At 38.1% G+C, this 19592-nt stretch overlaps 1 long non-coding RNA gene across 1 annotated transcript; it reads left to right on the top strand.

Annotated features, from left to right (window-relative positions):
- Positions 1–17601: 17601 nt before the first annotated feature.
- Positions 17602–19014, top strand: LOC131250108 (uncharacterized). The gene is made up of 2 exons (XR_009173066.1): positions 17602–17636; positions 18764–19014. It is a non-coding gene; the product is annotated as an uncharacterized LOC131250108 (long non-coding RNA).
- The last annotated feature ends 578 nt before the right edge of the window (positions 19015–19592 follow it).

Genomic DNA, 19592 nt, shown 5'->3' with positions numbered 1-19592 from the left:
CCGAAAGGAACGGTTCGTTGATCCGGCCTGATTCCTCGCCGAAATCTCCGAGAAAGAGGGAAGTTAAAGAAAATGGCAATAAAATCGTACTTACGTATCGAATGGCCCACCTCCGATCACCGCTACAGCCAGGTACTCTCCGATTTCTTTTTTTTTCTAATTCAATTTTTTTTTATTCTCCATTTCTCGAATCCAATTTTTATGGTGTTTGTGGGTGGTTAGCTATAGTGGAACTCGTGATTCCCCTGTAATCCACCCATGACTGTCCGCGCATTGATGTTCGACAATAATGGAGAGGAAATCGTGCGATATCGGCCAATATCTGGATTTGGAATTTTTTGGTATCTTCCAGGGGTTATCGCAAGTGTATCATCTCGCAGTGGTGCGATACCGATAATATCAGCCGATATACCGGCCGATAGTATCGATATTTGAAACACTGATCATTATGAGGTAGAACATTCACTCTTATAAACAAAGGAAGCTCTCTCAAATTTGCCATTGTGTACCAAACCAGCCCCCAAGCAGAGGTGTCTTTGAGAATTCCTTTTGACACACACACGGAGAGTATGTTTTGTGATGGACAACAACCCATACACCAAAAAGCCCCACAACAATTAATAGGAAACTTCATATACATCTATAAAAATATGAATCCGCACAAGGCAAACAGAACAAAAAAGAAAAAGAAAATGCGAACTTGTGAAGATATCAAGACATAATACACGAAGCTCACTTGGGTTGTCCACAGGGTAACTGGATTTGTGGCTAGCCAAGGGTCTCTAAGGGCCTGTTTAATTTTCCAGTGCACTGGCGAATACCTCGTAAAAGAGTAATAATTATTTTCCTATGTATTTACTGCATACCTGATTTGACTACTTACTTTTTTGACACAGAAATCGAAAACATTACAAAATATATATGGGTCCCACTGTGATGCATTTCTCTCATCCACACCATTCATCCATTATGCCATTTGAATTTATAGTATGAGCAAAAAATTGAGGTATATCCAAAACTCAAGTGGACCACACCATACGAAAAAGGGAATCAAATACTTACCGTTAAAAACTTTGTGGGGCCACTGTTTCTTTTGGTGTGGGCCACCTGGGTGTTGTATTTGCTTTATTTTTTATCTCATGCTTCAAAATATTGTAGTAAAATAGATGGACAAAACAGATATATGATATACATTATTGTGTGGTTCAAAAATTAAAACTATCTCAATTGAACCAGTGTGAAATGCACAAATTCCTATGAATTTTCAAACGTTGTGAAACGGTAATAATTACCCATTTCACGGTATTTACTTTTGCTTTGAAAAAACAAACAGGCCCTAACTCATTTAGACAGGTCTAGGTTCAATTTTCAAACATGTTTAAAAAATGAGTCACAGTTCCACCAGCTTAGACCAATTTACAAAAAATTGGGTTAGGTAAGGTACCAAAGTTGCAATTGTGTGTGTGTGCCATGATGAAAGAAACTCTTCCATCAGTTTTGCCAACCAGAATTAGGACATAGGACAAAAAATAAAGCAGATCCAAGATTCAAGCGGCAGCCATTGTTGATGAACCTCATCAAAAATAAAGCAGATCCAACTATAGGGTCCTCATTAGGAGGGGAAAAAAAAGAGTTTGCTGACATGCAGGTTGCTGTACATGTGCAGCCCATGCTTCCGTAACTACATCATTCATCGTATTAGCATCAATACTAAATAATTGACAGCACCAGTCGCATGCAATTATTTTTTTCCATCAATCACGCACACACTCTAGCAAGCCCATGAAGCACTAAATCCTACATCAATTCAAGTTAGTTGTTGATCATAGGGCTGGTACTCACACACTACAAGAATTGTTATAAGAATGTTTAGCAGCTCCTGCAGTCCACGTTATAAGAATGTACATAAGCTCACCTAATTAAAATGGAATTCCAAGTCTTTGCTTGCTAAGAGAGGAAACAAGTATCTAAAACCAAGTGGCCTATTGTGTCTAATGGTTTTAGAAGAATGACAACAGTCAAATCTTGGCATTACGCATGATGAATCAACATCCAACAATTATTGTTATCAAAGCTTGGCATTACACATGATTGCATGTGCCAACCGAGCACTTGTGTTGGACATCCAAGCCAGGCATCATGCAGTTAGCTGATCTGTCCCAAAGAAGAGGACAGTCAGCTCATCAGGTAGGCTGTCAAAAAGCTGTTGATGGTTTTAGAAGAATGACAACAGTCCATACTCATTGCAACTCATACAACATGTGGCCTGCTGCCTGCCTGATAAGAGGAGCTGCCTGATTTAAGCCAGGTCATATACACAGTGGGGCATGTTGGGTTGTAAACCCCACCTTTTGCTGACGAGTGGCTGCAGCCACCACAAAAATCAGAAAGCTTTAAAAACTGAAAGAAGAAGAAGAGCCTTAAACTGCTGTATTGGAATACTTAGAAACGATTACACTGGTGCCATTTATAGGCTTTTCTCCTTACGTGAAAAGACAAAAAATATCCCTATCTAGATGCTTCTTAAGGGCAGCTAAAGAAAGAAAAAATCCAGAGAAAAAATCCAAAAAATATCTACCATTATCTTCACACAGCTAATAAACTAACTTAGAAAAAAATCTTATCTTCACAGCTTGCAGACACGATTCTCACACGCTATGCACAGCTGGCTCATAGGATCCTTACACGGTTTTGGATTTGCACAAATCCTCCACCGTATCTAACACTCCCCTTCAAACCAAAACTGGCTTCATTCCAAGCATTGATCTAAGTCTCCTGAATGTGTTAGTCGGCAATGCTTTGGTGAAGATATCTGCCACTTGCTCAGTGGTGTGACAGTATTCTAACTTTACCAATTTCTGCTTTACTTGATCTCTAAGAAAGTGATATCTTGTGTCGATGTGCTTGCTCCTTCCATGTTGAACTGGATTTTTGGCAGTTCGATTGCCGACTTGTTGTCCACATATATAACAGTGGATTCCTCCTGTGGATGCTTCAGCTCCTTTAGTAGATTCCTTAGCCAGATCGCCTCACATACAGTGGATGAAGCTGCTACGTACTCAGCTTCACATGTGGACAGGGCGACCACACTCTGCTTCTTTGAATTCCATATGAAAGCAGTTGTTCCGAGATAAAATACATAGCCAGTGGTGCTCTTCTCATCTTGGTCACCTCCCCAATCACTGTCTGAGTATCCATACAACATTGCTTCATTATCGTATGGATAAAAGAGACCGAATTCAATGGTCCCTTTGATATACCTCAGTACTCATTTTGCAGCTAGCCAGTGTGACTCTTTTGGGGCTTCCATATACCGGCTTAGAAGCCCAACACTGTAGACAATATCTGGCCTAGTGATTGTGAGGTACCTTTAGCTTCCGATTAGGCTCTTGAATAGGGTTGAGTCCACGTTTCTTCCTTCTCCATTTTTTGTGAGCTTCAGGCCTGTTGTAATAGGTGTATTTACAGCTTTAAAGTCGAACATCTGAAACTTCTCAAGAAGTTCCTTTGTGTACTTCTTCTAAGATATGTAAATGCTGTTGACTTGTTGCTTCACTTCAATGCCCAAGAAAAAAGACATCAATCCACCATCAGTCATCTCGAATTCTTTAAACATAGCTTGCTTGAATTCTTCAAACATCGCTTGGTTGTTCCCAGTGAACAACAGATCATCAACATATAAATAAGAGATAAGCATATCACCACGGGCATTTTTTTTGTGTAGACGACATACTCATACAGACATTTGACGAAACCATTCCCTTGAAGATAACCATCGATCTGTGCATTCCAAGCACGGGGAGCTTGCTTCAACCCATACAGGGCTTTCTTCAGCCGATACACTTTGTGTTTCTCCCCTTGCATGACAAAGCCTTCAGGATGATCAACGTATACTTCTTCTTCGAGTACCCCATTTAGGAATGCGGATTTTACATCCAGTTGGTAGATCATCCAACTGTGATGAGCTGCAAGGGAGATAATCATTCTTACAGTGTCAAGGCGAGCAACTGGGGTGAAAACTTCTTCATAGTCTACCCCATATTTCTGTTTGTAGCATTTTTCTACGAGCCTTGCCTTATATCGTTCGATCTTACCATCGGCATTCCGCTTGATTTTGTACACCCATTTGAGACTAATGGTCTTCTAGCTTTTGGGGAGTGAGGTCAACTCCCATGTTCGATTCTTCACGATGGCATGAATCTCTTCTTCCATAGCCTTTCTCCAACATTCTTCATTCACAGCCTCCTCGAATGTTGAAAAGGCCAAGCTATATGTCCTAGAGGGGGGGTGAATAGGACAATGCCAAATAAATCTTATAACAGCGGAAATAAAATGAAAATGATAGCCAAAGTAAATCACAATGCAGTAAATTAAAATGATCTCAAAATTCAGATCTTGAGAGGTTGATACAAACGTTGTTCTAAGGACAACCTTACACCAAAAACCAGAGTTTATGGTAGGACAACCTTATTTCTAGAAAGGTCTTTGTATCAAGTCTCAAATCGAAGAGGAATATAAAAATAAATATAAACTGAATTGAAATGACTTGTAATAAAAAATGTATTGTTCTAGGGACAGCCATACACCATAAAAATGGCAGGGCAACCTTGCTGGAACAACTTTCAAATGAAATTGAAATTCAAGCTGATAAAGGAATAGCTGAAAATAAATTCTAAACTATTACAACATTCTCACAAAGCTTGAATTAAATGATTACAACATTCACCACCATACATACATCCCACAAAAGAATAATTAAAAATTAGAAGAATAAATCAATCAAACACAAGGGTTTATAGTGGTTCGCCTGTGTGTTCACCAACTGTTAAACAACAGCCACACAAAAAGCTACTCCACTCCTAATATCCTCACACAGGGGATATTAGTGTTCACTAAAAATAGGTTTTCCCAGGTTCACCCAAAACCCTTACAATTGTGTCTTTGTATGTGGGCTTACACAATTAAAAAAACCCCACTTCTGAGTTTTCCTGGCTTTCCTCAGATAACCAATATAACAAGATTTTTCTGGCAAATCTTGAAAGAAACCAAAATAATAGAAAGGAATTTACAATATGTAAAATACCTGAATATCTTCTTCGTTGTAGCAGCCCGGTAGAACCAAATCAAAGTAGATGATTGAATGTCCAAGTTCAATGTCCAGTACTCAATTACAATGATTCTAGATCTAATAGATTTTAAATTAAACCAAATAGGGCTTACCTTAATTGATTTTGATTCCAAAGAAAGGGAATAATAATTCCTCTTTTCAAATCAGATTGGAATAGCAAAAACAAAATCAATTAAAATAAAGCTAAGGAAAGAAGAATATTAAATAAGCACACTTAGCTTAGATGGAGCACAGAATTATCTCTCAGAAGTTCGACGAAGATTAGCTTGAATACTTTAATTAATTCGATGATTTCTTCTGAGATTCGTGCACTTATTATAGGTGAGAAGATCGGGTCTTCGACTGGTCTAGAGTGCTCTACGACTAGTCGAAGCCATAACAGATATTTGAAATATTAGGCGGGATAAGCTTTGACCGTTCTACGACTGGTCGAAGCTCTCCTACGACTGGTCGTAGGTCACCTACGACTGGTCGTAGGTTTCCTTCGACTGGTCGTAGGTCCTGCAATTCTTCGTTGGACTTCGAGTCGAAGATTGTACGACTGGTCGAAGATTAGTCGACACTGTTCCTACGACTGGTCGAACAGATTCCTGGACTAGTCGAAGGCTAACAGATTTTATCCGGAATTTGTAATAAACTCACGACTAGTCGAGGAATATCTTAGACTGGTCGAAGCAAGTCTAGGACTAGTCGAAGAAGGCCTAAGACTAGTCGAAGAACAGACCAATCACATGTAAAATAAACATTCGGTTTATGTATCCGAAATGACCTACTTCTAAGGTCAACCTATGGTCAATCAAACCTCAACCATGAAGTATGGACATTGAAACATTAGGAACAAGAGACCTTGAAGTATCAGTCTTGAAGTCTTGATGTAGATTAAACCTTGATGTAGCTCAATCTTGAAAGTGTACAAACTGCCTTGAACTCTTCTTGAAGTCTTGCAGCTTGAGTCTTGTCTTGTGAGCAGTTCTTTCATTCAAGATCTTGAGTCTTGTCTTGTGAGCAGTTCTTTCATTCAAGATTGATCCTTGTACTTGTGAGCTTTGCTTGTTGTGAGCTTAGCTTGTTCATGAATGTTGATCCTTAAAAGAGCTTCACTTAAGCAAGTTATATATAACATAACAGTGATTTTGTCATCACAATTTTGACAACAGACAGGGATATAAACTATAGCACTTACAATCTCCCCCTTTGTCAAATTAGTGACAAAACACATAATCAAGATAAACAAGAGTAAAACAACTGGTTAATACCTGCAAATCAATATTCAATATGCAACATTCAACCAGTTTCAATCAGTTTCATTCAACAAGATCAAACATATACTCAAGATACATATACTCCCCTTGACTCCCCACTCCCCCTGAGTAACATAACCAATGCTACTCCTCTCATAATCACATTAAGAACAAACCATTCTCCCCCTTTTTGTCACAATATGACAAAGGAGAACTAAATAAAGGAAGTCATAAGAGGAAACCTGAGGAAGTAAGAGAGTATAGCAAAAGAGTTATAGAGATACTCATGATAGCATCACATATATCCAGCATAAATATTACATCAAGAACAAATATCCAGCATAAAATCCAACTCAAACTCAAGCAAACAAGTGCTAAGTAATAAAGTTATTACAGACCAGAAGTCTCATAAAAACTAGTCAGAACTAGAACTTGATGAAGGAGCAAGAATAGAAGGGTCAAGTTGGTGCATGCCTTTGTTCAAGTGCTTAAGATATTTGTGCATGTACTTGAATTGCAAATCATGAGCCACAGACATGTTTTCCAACTTAACATTAATATTCTCAACTTTACCCTCTAGTGCACTTAGACGTGCATCAACATCAGATGGTACAAAATCTGGATCATTTGCTGAGTCAGAATCCAGTTTCTCAAAAATGTCATCCATATTAATATCAACACCAGCTTCATCAGGACCACCACCACCACCACCACCTTGTTCAGGAAGCAGATCCAACTTCATCTTATTGATATTTGTATTGTTGAAGATCAGATGATGGATAGGTGCCTCATCAACAGGCATATCGACTAACATATGAGTAGCCAATACAGTCATAAAGTAGGCAAAAGGAATGTCACTATGACTAGGATGGAGTCGAAACTGAATAATGAAATGACAGATTAAGGATGGCAAACAAATCTGAGTATCATTTGAGATAGCATGGATAACACGAACTATAAACGAAGTCAAGTCAGATTTATTACCCAAACGAGGATACAGATTAGACACAAAGATTCTGTGGAGAATTCTGTATTTGGGTAACAAATACCTTGCGGGGAGCGCATTCCTTTTTTGAGTCCATTGAACATCCATATTGCACAAGTCTCTAGTGAGCATGCATTTTTCAGCCATTGAGGGTTTATCGGTTAAATTATGGATAGGAATACCCTCATCATTCACAGGAATTTTCATAAGGGCTGAAATTAAATGACGATCAACGTCAAATGGCCCTTCTCTAGTAGAAATTTAAAAAGTTAAATTATCCTATGAAAATGCACTAATACATGTAAACATGGATTGGGCAATGGACCGGTATGCAGGCCCACCCCAATGTAATAAGTTAATCCAACCTACAGCTTCAAGTATAGGAAGGATGTCAAAAGGTGCAATGTGATTGATATCAACAGGATGTTCAACAATAACATTACGTGATCTAATGTCCCTAACATATGATGAATCATCATTAGGAACAAGAAGATGACGCTTAGAGATAGCGGTCGATCTGGAGGAAGAAGAAGGACCACGTGAAGTAGTTTTTCTACCTCTAGAAGCCATTTACAATAAGGATTTAAAGGAATAAAGAAGTTGCAAAGGATTGAGAAGTGGGTTTGCTCAAAACAGATTTTTCAAAATCTAAACCTCAAATCTCAAAGATTTTCAAAATAGAAAGCTTCAAGAGAGAAAAGGAAACAATCTAAGTACAAATATGCAAGAAAAATGGGATTTGGAACACTAACCTTGAAGAACTTGAAGGATGGGTTCGACAAGTCAAAGTTCGGCTCCAAGGAGAAAAAAGAAGAAATGAGGAAGAAAGTGAAAAATTCCCAATTTGAAGTGAACCCCGTGTTCCACGACTGGTCGTGGGTATCTACGACCGGTCGTAGTACGACTGGTCGTGTATACTCACGACTGGTCGAGTAAACCCCAAAAAATTTAATTTTCTTGCAATTTAAACAAAAATTGAAATTCAATTTAGCAAATATATACAATATTATACAAGAAGGCATAAATTATCAATTTAAAATGCACATGCCAAGATCAAATTTCATCTTTTTGAACCTGCTTTTATCAAGAGGTTTTGTGAAAATATCAGCACGTTGATCTTCAGTAGGAATATATTCTAGAGATATAACTTTTTCTTCTACTAATTCCCTTATATAATGAAATCTAATGTCAATATGCTTAGTACGAGAATGCTGAATAGCATTTTTTGAAATATTTATCGCACTGGAATTATCACAATGTAATAACATAGAATCCTGTTTAATTCCATAATCACTTAGCATTCGTTGCATCCAAACAAGCTGTGTACATGCATTACCAGCTATATAGCTCTTGAAAGTGATATAGAATTTTGTTTCTTACTAAACCAGGAAACTAGACAATTTTCAAAAAAACAACCACCACCGGTTGATTTTCTATCATCTAGATTACCACCCCAGTCAGCACAAGTACCCAACTAATTGGACATTGGTTTCATGAGGATACCAGAGACTAAGATTTACAGAATACTTGCGACATATCTAATAATTCGCTTGACAAAGAATCAAGTGAGATACTTTTGGATCGATTGATATCTTGCGCAAATACCAACACTTAGAGAAATATCAGGTCTACTAGCAGTTAAATATAACAAACTACCAATCATACTCCGATAAAGTTTTGAGTTAACATTTTTACCATTAGAGTCTTTTGATAGTTTCAGGGTAGTACTCATAGGAGTATCAAAATTCTTGCCATTCTCAAATCCAAATCTCTTGATTAGATTCAAGGCATACGTAGATTAAGAAATGAATATTCCTTCAGGTTGTTACTTTACTTGCAATCCAAGGAAATAAGTCAATTCCCCAACCATGCTCATTTCGAACTGCGATTTCATCAAATCTGCAAACTCGGTAGTCAAGTCAGTACAAGTTGATCCATAAATAATATCATCAACATAAATCTGCACCATTAAGATATGATCATTATGTTTCTTAACAAACAGAGTTTTATCAACAGATCCCATTTGAAAATTATGACTTAAAAGAAATTTTGTTAGTTTCTCATACCATGCCCTAGGTGCTTGTTTTAATCCATAAAGTGCCTTTTTAAGCCGATATACATGATCAGTATTTTTGGAATCTTCAAATCCCATTGGCTGTTCAACATAGACTTCTTCATGTAAATCGCCATTTAGAAAAGCACTTTTTACATCCATCTGATAGATCTTTATCTTTCTAAAACATGCAATGGATATAAATAGTCTGATAGATTCAAGACGTGCTACTGGTGCAAAGGTTTCATCAAAATCAATTCCTTCAATTTGAGTATAACCTTGTACCACTAGTCTAGCCTTGTTTCTAATTATATTTCCACATTCGTCAGACTTATTTTTGAAAATCCATTTTGTTCCAATGATGTGTTTATCTTTAGGTCTTGGTACGAGATACCAAACATCATTTCTTACGAATTGGTTGAGTTCATCTTGCATCGCAACAATCCAGTTCTCATCAGCCAGAGCTTCTTTTACGTTAGATGGTTCAATTTGGGATGTAAAACATACATAATTACATATATCCTCAAGTTGTCTACGGGTGCGAACACCGGTGAGAGGGTTTCCAAGAATTTGAGTGGTTGGATGATCTTTAACAGTCCTCAACTCAGAATCAGTCTGATTCGATGAAGTATCGGGTTTATCAATGATTAGTACTTCATCATTATCTGAATTAGAAATTGGTGTGTTTAAATGATCATCAATGACAACATTAATGGATTCTTGAATCACACCAGTCCTTTTGTTTAGGACCCTATAAGCTCGACTGTTTAAGGAATATCCTAGAAAGATCCCTTCATCACTCTTTGTATCGAATTTTCTCAAATTTTCACGATCACGTAAAATATAGCACTTGCTGCCAAAAACTCGAAAGTATTTAACAGTAGGCTTTTTATTGAACCACAATTCGTAAGCCGTTTTATTTTTATCTTTGCTAGTGTAGACTCGGTTAATAATATAGCAAGCTGTGTTGACTGCTTCAGCCCAAAGATTTTTAGAGAGCTTCATGCTATTCAACATGACATTAGCCATTTCTTGAAGCACCCTATTCTTTCTTTCAACAATTCCATTTTGTTGTGGAGTTTTGGGAGCTATGAATTCATGTAATATTCCTTGGTCGGTACAGAACTTCTCAAAATTGCTATTCTCAAATTCAGATCCATGATCACTACGAATTTTACTGATTTGAGAAGATTTTTCAGTTTGAATCCTTTTGAGAACTTTTCTTACTTCTTCAAGGGTTTCAGATTTATCCCTTAAGAAGACTACCCAAGTGAATCTGGTAAAGTCATCAACTATTACCAGGATATACTTTTTCCCACCACGACTTTCTGTTCTGGTAGGTCCTATCAGATCCATGTGGAGAAGTTCGAGTGGTCTAGATGTGGTATTTGAATTCACCTTTTTGTGTGAGTTCTTTGTTTGTTTGTCTATCTGGCACTCACCACATATTTTATCTAATTTATGAAGTTTGGGTAAACCTCTTACAAGTTCTCGTTTGCTCAATTGATATAAATTTCGATAATGTACATGTCTAAGACATTTGTGCCATAAGTCAGTCTCGTCTGTATGGACCATGTAACATGTTTGATTAGATGAGCTGGATTCACTAATAATATAGCAATTTTTAGACGTTCTACGTCCAGTTAATATTACAGAACCCTTATTGTTTAGTATTTCACAGCTTTGATTAGAAAACCGAACATTATGGTTATTATCACATATTTGTGATATACTAAGCAAGTTGTGCTTTAGGCCTTCAACGTATAAAACATTTTTAAACATCAGAAGATTAAAAAGTTGAATCTACCTTGGCCTATAATCTTGCAGTTGCTACCATCACCAAATGTGACTGAACCATCAGTCATATCTTTCAGATCGGTGAATAAAGCTTTGTCACCTGTCATATGCCTGGAGCATCCACTGTCTAGGTACGACTTTGAATGACTTGTTGCTTTGAAAGCAGTGTGAGCAACCAAGCAGGTGACTTTAGGAACCCATTTCATAACTGTTTTGGGTTTAGGAAGATAGTTGGTCTTCTTTTGTGTATATTTGTAGGAATGACCTGTAGAGTTAGATTTTAAGAGCTCCTTGAGTAAATCAACTATCTTTTCAGCTAGTGGATTTCATTTCTGATTAAAGTTGACATGGCTGTTTCTAGGTTTTTGAAAAGTTTTTGAATTTTTAGAAAAATCTTGATAAGTACTTTTCCCTTTTGAGTTTGAGGACTCTCCTTTAACAAACATAGGAGGAGTATACTTTTGTTTAGGAGATAAATTTTTATCATAGCCCAACCCGGATCGATCGCCACATTTTTTTGATCCGGATAAAAGTTTCTCTAACTTTGGATCACCTTGGGCATATTTCCGTGTGTCCTTTAGACTCAGAAGAGAAGATACTTCAGTTTTAAGATTCTCAATTTCAGATTTTAAATCAACAATTAGTGAGTTTTTGAATTCCAAATCGCATTTTGATTTTTCAAAACAATCTAAAATTTGTGATTTTTCTAAGACAAGTGATTCAAAACAATTTTTGAGTTTAGAAAACTTTTCTTTTTGAATTTTAAGTTTGACAGCAATTTTACAACTTTCCTTATATAGGGCATTGTAAGCATCTTGAAGATCATCTTCATTTTCACATTCACTATTCAGATTTTCTTCACTTGTAGAGTCATTATCTGAAAATGTGAATTTGGCTAGAGTCATAAGAGCTTTAACCTCATTGCCCGACTCAGTTTCAGAATCTTATTCAGAAGAACCTTCAGAATCAGATGATTCATCCCATGTAGCCAACATACCCTTCTTCTTGGGTTTGTCCTTTTTAGGACATCTATTTGCTAAGTGCCCATATTCTAGACAGTTGTAACATTGACTATCTTTCAAAGATTTTTGAGATTTGGGTCTAAACTTCTTTTTGTCATTTGATTTTTGAAAATCAACCCTTTTCTTGCTTTTAAAAATCTTGTAAAATTTTTTAGCTAAAAGAGCCATATCATCTTCTGAATCAGAATTTTCTTCTGAATTACATTTAGAAGATTTTAGTGCGATAGATTTTCCTTTAAGAGCTTTAAAGTTTAACTCGTAGGTTTGTAGTGAACCAACTAGTTCTTCTACCCTCATATTATCCGTATCACAAAGTTCCTGGATCGCGGTTACTTTAGAATTGAACCGTTCAGGAAGTGAGCGTAGTATTTTTGCACATACTTTACTTTCTGGGATTTTATCGCCAAGACCCCACATTGAGTTTACAATGTCATTCAATCTAGTGTAAAAGTCCATAAACATTTCATTTTCCTCCATATGAATTTCTTCAAATCTGGTTGTGAGGAGTTGGACTTTAGATTTTTTGACAATTGTAGTACCCTCGTGTGTCATTTCTAATATATCCCAAGCTTGCTTTGCAGTATCACAGGAAATGATTCTTTTGAACTCATCCGGTGATAGTGCGCAAGTAATAGCATTTAGTGCTTTAGCATTTGCACTACTCTCACTTTTCTGAAGTGTGGTCCATTGGTAATATGGTGTTACTTTCATTGATTTTGAACCATCAACCCCAGTAACTTCCATGATAGGAGGATTCCATTCAGTCACTGTGGCTTGCCACACATTTTCATCCATTGATTTGAGGAAGATCCTCATTCTGGCTTTCCAATAAGCATAGTTGGAGCCATCAAAGGGCGGAGGCCTTGTGACTGAAAGGCTATCAAAATTTGACATCTTAAATAGCTTAAATCGTTAGCTCAGGAATTAAATCCAAAAATTAAAAAGGAGCTATTAGGCTCTGATACCACTTGAAAAGGCCAAGCTATATGTCCTAAAGGGGGGGTGAATAGGACAATGCCAAATAATCTTATAACAGCAGAACTAAAATGAAAATGATAGCCAAAGTAAATCACAATGCAGTAAATTAAAATGACCTCAAAATTCAGATCTTGAGAGGTTGATACAAACGTTGTTCTAAGGACAACCTTACACCAAAAACCAGAGTTTATGGTAGGACAACCTTATTTCTAGAAAGGTCTTTGTATCAAGTCTCAAATCGAAGAGGAATACAAAAATAAATATAAACTGAATTGAAATGACTTGTAATAAAAAATGTATTGTTCTAGGGACAGCCGTGCACCATAAAAATGGCAGGGCAACCTTGCTGGAACAACTTTCAAATGAAATTGAAATTCAAGCTGATAAAGGAATAACTGAAAATAAATTCTACACTATTACAACATTCTCACAAAGCTTGAATTAAATGATTACAACATTCACCACCATACATACATCCCACAAAAGAATAATTAAAAATTAGAAGAATAAATCAATCAAACACAAGGGTTTATAGTGGTTCGCCTGTGTGTTCACGAACTGTTAAACAACAGCCACACAAAAAGCTACTCCACTCCTAATATCCTCACACAGGGGATATTAGCGTTCACTAAAAATAGGTTTTCCTAGGTTCACCCAAAACCCTTACAATTGTGTCTTTGTATGTGGGCTTACACAATTAAAAAAACCCACTTCTGAGTTTTCCTGGCTTTCCTCAGATAACCAATATAACAAGTCTTTCAACTTCTCTGTGCGATTTCTAGTAACTGTTCTAGCTACAATCCAGTTGAAATTCTGCTAATTCGCGCTCTGTGAGTGTAACACCCCGTATTTTCAGTACTCGAGTATTACTGTATAACCTAACTTAGTATGAACGCTAACCTAGTTTTTAAATAATCGCCCAAAATCTATCCACCTTAACCGTTAACCTTGACTATGACAACAAGACCTTTAAGAGTTTAGTTCAACATGCCCTGGATCCCGAATGACCTTTCAGCCATCTGATTTTGGACTATGGATATACACACCTACCTAGTACAATTAAATCACAGAGTAATTTGGGGATCTAAGTCACAAGGCCCACCATTCATCAGGTTACCACATCCCATCGGATTATCCCTCCTTGGGGAAACACGGGCCAAATCACGGCTACCAGATCCCACCTAAATGCTTCTCAGGATGCCTAGGGCTGTTAATAACTAGGGATGAGTCAACCGTTGGATTTTTGGAATCATTAGGATGTTGAGAGTTGATAAGTGGATGTTCACTTGGCGCGACTCACTTGATTGTTAAAAATTAGTTAAAGAACGAGGCACATAAACTCGTAGTGGTCTACTCACCTGGAGGAATATTTTTGACTAGAGGTAGGCCCCACATTCATAATTTAAAATAATAATAATAATAATAGCAATAATGATAATAAATAAATAAACAAAAAGAATAAATAGCTAACAATGTGTAGATAATAATAATAGTAATAATTAAACGTCCAATGTCATAAAATCATGAGATACATAATCTTAATAACCTATGTAGCAGGACCCACAACATGATTGACAGTGCACACATATGAAAATAATAATAAAAAAAAAATGATAATAATAATAATAATGGAAAACATTAAAACTTATTCTAATAATAACAACTAATACCCTAACATCAAAATATAGGTGGAACCAGTCATCTGATAAATTTCTGGGACCATTTTAACCATTGATGTTCAATTTCAGAACGGTCCGACCACCAACTCAACAGGAATCCTCAATTAGAGCTTCATAGTTGAGATTATGGCCCAACTTAGCTTTAGATCAGCCTCATTCTCGAGTTTGTGGTCTTAGATGGGTCAAGGAATCAGCTGGACGGAGTGGATTGGTTGAAACATCACGATGGACCCCACACTAAGGGTGCATGTGCACCTTAGCCAACGTGCTGGATGTGCACCGTACCAGCAGGAGCGGTCAGAGCTCCTTTGACCGAATTTTCCAAATAAAGAGAGATTTCTCTCTCTCTCTCTTTGCATTTTCGTCAGTAGCGGACGGCGTCCGTTTGTAATGCACTGCGGCCCACCATATGGTCCCCACCTTGATGATCCAAACCGTCCATCCGACAGAGGACACATGTGAGACCAAAACCCAAGTTCACATCAGATTTTCATGCATGTTTGGACACACAAACATCGCTGCAAAACGGCCCTGCAAAAACACATTTCCAAAAATGGCAACTGTCCTCCTTGCCACGAGAGCGATCCGTGTGCTCTCTCCCCTCTCCAATCCCAGCCCTTTAATTCAGCGTATCCCGACCGTTTGTCTGGGAAAATCTCAGCCATCCATTTGCTTAGGGCGTTCCTTGCAAAACCAGGGATTGTTTTGGTTTCCACCCACTATTTGGGAGGTGATTTCAGCTAGAGGAGATCCTGGCCACTTGCTATTGATCCGACGGTTTAGAAGGGATCAGGGCAAGCATATAAGGCGTGCGGATCGAGGAACAGTAGCTCACCCTCCATTTTCGCAGCCACAACCATGAAACCGGCCATTTCCCTTCCACCTCCGAACCCATCGAGAAAAGCTCATCTGAGCTTCATTTCTTCTATTCTCCAAGCTTACTGGGGTCCATTAGATCGGTCCACAGCAGGTGGAATGAGGAAAGAGCTGCCGGATTTTGATCCACCATTAGAGCCGCACCATCTTCCCCGACCGTTTTCTTCATTCAACGGTGCTGCTGGTGCCACTGGACCAAGGCTATTGGGTGCGGTCTGGTCTAGTAGTTGTCAACCGGTGCAGATGAGAAGAAAAAAGAAAGAAAGAAAGAACGAGAGAGAGAGAGAGAGGAGTTAGGCGGACTCGAGCTAGTGCCGCACTAGCCATTGCACCGAGCTACTCGGGCCAACTGCGGACTGAGTCTGTCATGTTGGGCCACCCCTGCGATGGGTCCAGCCACATCTGGACTGTCTAGAAGCAGAAAAGAAGGAGAAGAGAGAAGCAGGAAGAGGGAAGAAGGAAGGAGGAAGGAGATTTGTGAGAGAGGCGACTGGGGCTGTCCCGGTCGAGTCAGGCCGAGTTGGCGAGTTTTGTTGGGTGTTTCCAGCAGCTGGGAAGAAGGAAGAAAAGAGAAAAGAAAGAAGAAGGAAAAGAGTGGAGAAGAAAAGGGAGGAGGAGGAGGAAAGAGAGAGTTTGGGTCTGAGCTATGGGTTGACTCACTGAGTCAGCTGGGACGAGTTGACCAGGGAACTGGTCTGGGTCTAGCTAGGTTCTAGTAGGAAGAGAGGGAAGAAGAAAGCAGAAAAAGAAAAGATAGGGAAGAAGAAGAAAAAGAGAGAGAGGAAAGATGAGAAACTTGAAGAAGGGCCGAGTCGACTCGGTTGGAACCGAGTCAGGGTCGAGTTCAGCTAGGCTAGATAATGCTTGGGCCTAGTCCAGGCCTTGCTGAGGTCGAGTTGGGTCGACTCAGCTGAGTCAAGTCACGGGGTGGGTCCATGGCTTGAATGGAGGATGAGTTGAACTACCAAGTCAATCTATGTGAGTAAACTTCCTCTCCCTAAGTAAGCTCCATGATTTATCATCTTCATTAGCATTACTACAATTATTACAATATGATTAGCCGCTAGTAGGATAACGTTGCTAATAATAAATTACAAAAGCTTGATATTAACAATTATCGTTATTAATGCTATTCTTATTTTGTCATTGATTATAATGTTAGTATTGTTAGTATATATAAGTGGACAGTTACTGATTATTTTACTTCATTCTAATATTATTACAATTAATTATATAAGTTAGATTTCAAACCCTAAACCTAGATAGAGTCCTATGTCTAGATCTAGTTATGGAAGCTCGTAATTCATGGTAGACCATAATACTTACTATCATGACTAGACTCACTGTGGATTGCCTAGGGCTATTAGCATTAGAAACTATTTGTCATTGTCCTTTTGGGATTAGTATAATACTCGTTAACATAATTATTAAGTATTAATCCCTATTATAGTATCATTAGTAAATATTCTATTATTATTACTTGAATTATTTGAGAGATTATCAGTAACCATAAGAATATTAGGTAATGTCAGTACATTTGAACATGAACTCACGAACCATCGTTAATATTGCTGAATTAATACTCCTATTATACCTAATAATTAACCCATTGTACCATAATAATTATAATAATAATAACATTAATAATAATCTTGGATTCAAATCCTAGGATCTAAGCATTTAACTAAACCCTGGGATGGAACCCTAATTCTATGTTAAAACCCCGAGATAAGTAAATTCAAAACCCTAGACCATGATCTTAAACCTAGGTAGTACATAGAACGTGGATCTAATGGTACAAGTTCATGAATTGTGTTAGGATTCAATTCTACAGGCGCAAGCGCTTTGCGACACTAGTAGGCGATTCCAAGTATAAGGTGATGATTCTTCCCCTTGAGCTTTCCATCTTCTCATTAGCTTAAGTTATAGTTTTTATTAAAAATTATAATTGATATCTCTCTCTTATAATCACATGTGTTAGCTGGTGGAAATTGAATTGCTATATTGCCTGCTTAATGTTCATCCTGTATATTTGTTCATGCTTGTGGATTATTTGTGTATTGCTTATGGACTTTAAACTGGTACATTAGTGGAAAACCCCCACCTATAAATGTACACCCATACTTGGGATGTAACCCGACTGGTTGTGATTAAAATGGACCTTCGACTTAGTGGTTATTGAGTGGTGGTCTAAATGGATCATTAATGTGGGCCTACCATCCAGGGTTGTTGTGTCCAATAGTTTTCAAGGATGGTCTTTTATCGCATGGTTTTGATACTCGCCCTATGAGGCCTATTTTGATAATTGCCCTATGTGGCTTGTTTGATATCGCCCTATGTGGCTTTGTTCTGGTATTTTTCCTGTATGGGTTCGATGTTTTATACCGTGCAACCACGCGATGGTAAGCCCCATATACTATAATATGATTGGCCACTAGTCGATGGGTTTCCATTAAACATCCTAAGATGGTAGCCTCATGAGCCGGGGATGGTGGTAATGGGACACTATGCCCGAGCTGTCGGCTTACGCTGGGCCCTGCGCTCCCCGTAGTGACCGTGAGCTTATTCTAAAATGGCTGATTGCAATTGGACTAATAACGGGCTGGCAAATCATGCACGCATAGCATACTACAACGGCTTGGATCATTATGCCCATACGATTACACTGCGTGTTGCGCTAATGACCAGCCGATCGATTTATGATGATGACTTGGATTACTCATGCCCATACGATTACGCCGCGTGTTGCGCTGATGACTAGTCACATCCCTGGGTGACGACCCCATTGCCTGTCTGGATGTTTTTCCTGGGGCACCGACCGTCCGGATGATTTACCCGGGTCGATGATTGCATTCATGCATCCATGCACCTAATAAGACTGCATTTACTCTGTTTTGGTTGTCTGGATGTTTTATACTATCTCTTACCTAATGCGGCGGTGTGTAATCTTGAGGGGAATTCACACTGAGTTGGCCACTCATCCATCAAATATACAACCGTACAGGTAATACAGGTGGCTTTAGTGATATGTATGTTCAGACTTGATGAGGAGCAGGGTACGATCGCCAGGGATGCATGGCTGTATTTACCTGGAGGAGTTGCGTGATCTTGTTGTTGACATTTATATGCTTTCCGTTATTCTTCATGTATTAAATTCTTGTAAATCTTGTACTTGTTAAATTTAGAGACATTAGTTTGTATAAGTCATTATGGGCAGCTTCTTGTAAATTTGAATGATAATGAAATTTTCCTTTATGTCGATTTGTCCACACTACGCTCATTTGCTTACTCTGATGAAGGAAAAAAAAAATGTACACTCGAATTCGACCATCCTTTAAAGCTAACACTCGGGTTTTTGGGACACGGGTCATATACTCGGGTCCTGAAAACTGGGGCGTTACATATAATGAGAGATTGAATGTCCAAGTTCAATGTCCAGTACTCGATTACAATGGTTCTAGTTCTAATAGATTTTAAATTAAACCAAATAAGGCTTGCCTTAATTGATTTTGATTCCAAAGAAAGGGAATAATAATTCCTCTTATCAAATCAGATTGGAATAGCTAAAACAAAATCAATTAAAATAAAGCTAAGGAAAGAAGAATATTAAATAAGCACACTTAGCTTAGATGGAGCACAGAATTATCTCTCAGAAGTTCGACGAAGATTGGCTTGAATACTTTAATTAATTCGATCATTTCTTCTGAGATTCGTGCACTATTTATAGGTGAGAAGATGGGGTCTTCGACTGGTCTAGAGTGCTCTTCGACTAGTCGAAGTCATAACAGATATTTGAAAGATTAGGCGGGATAAGCTTTGACCGTTCTACGACT

Source organism: Magnolia sinica, chromosome 6, assembly GCF_029962835.1.
Source record: "Magnolia sinica isolate HGM2019 chromosome 6, MsV1, whole genome shotgun sequence".
In the NCBI taxonomy this organism is placed as follows: Eukaryota; Viridiplantae; Streptophyta; class Magnoliopsida; order Magnoliales; family Magnoliaceae; genus Magnolia; species Magnolia sinica.
This window is presented reverse-complemented; position numbering and strand designations above follow the sequence as displayed.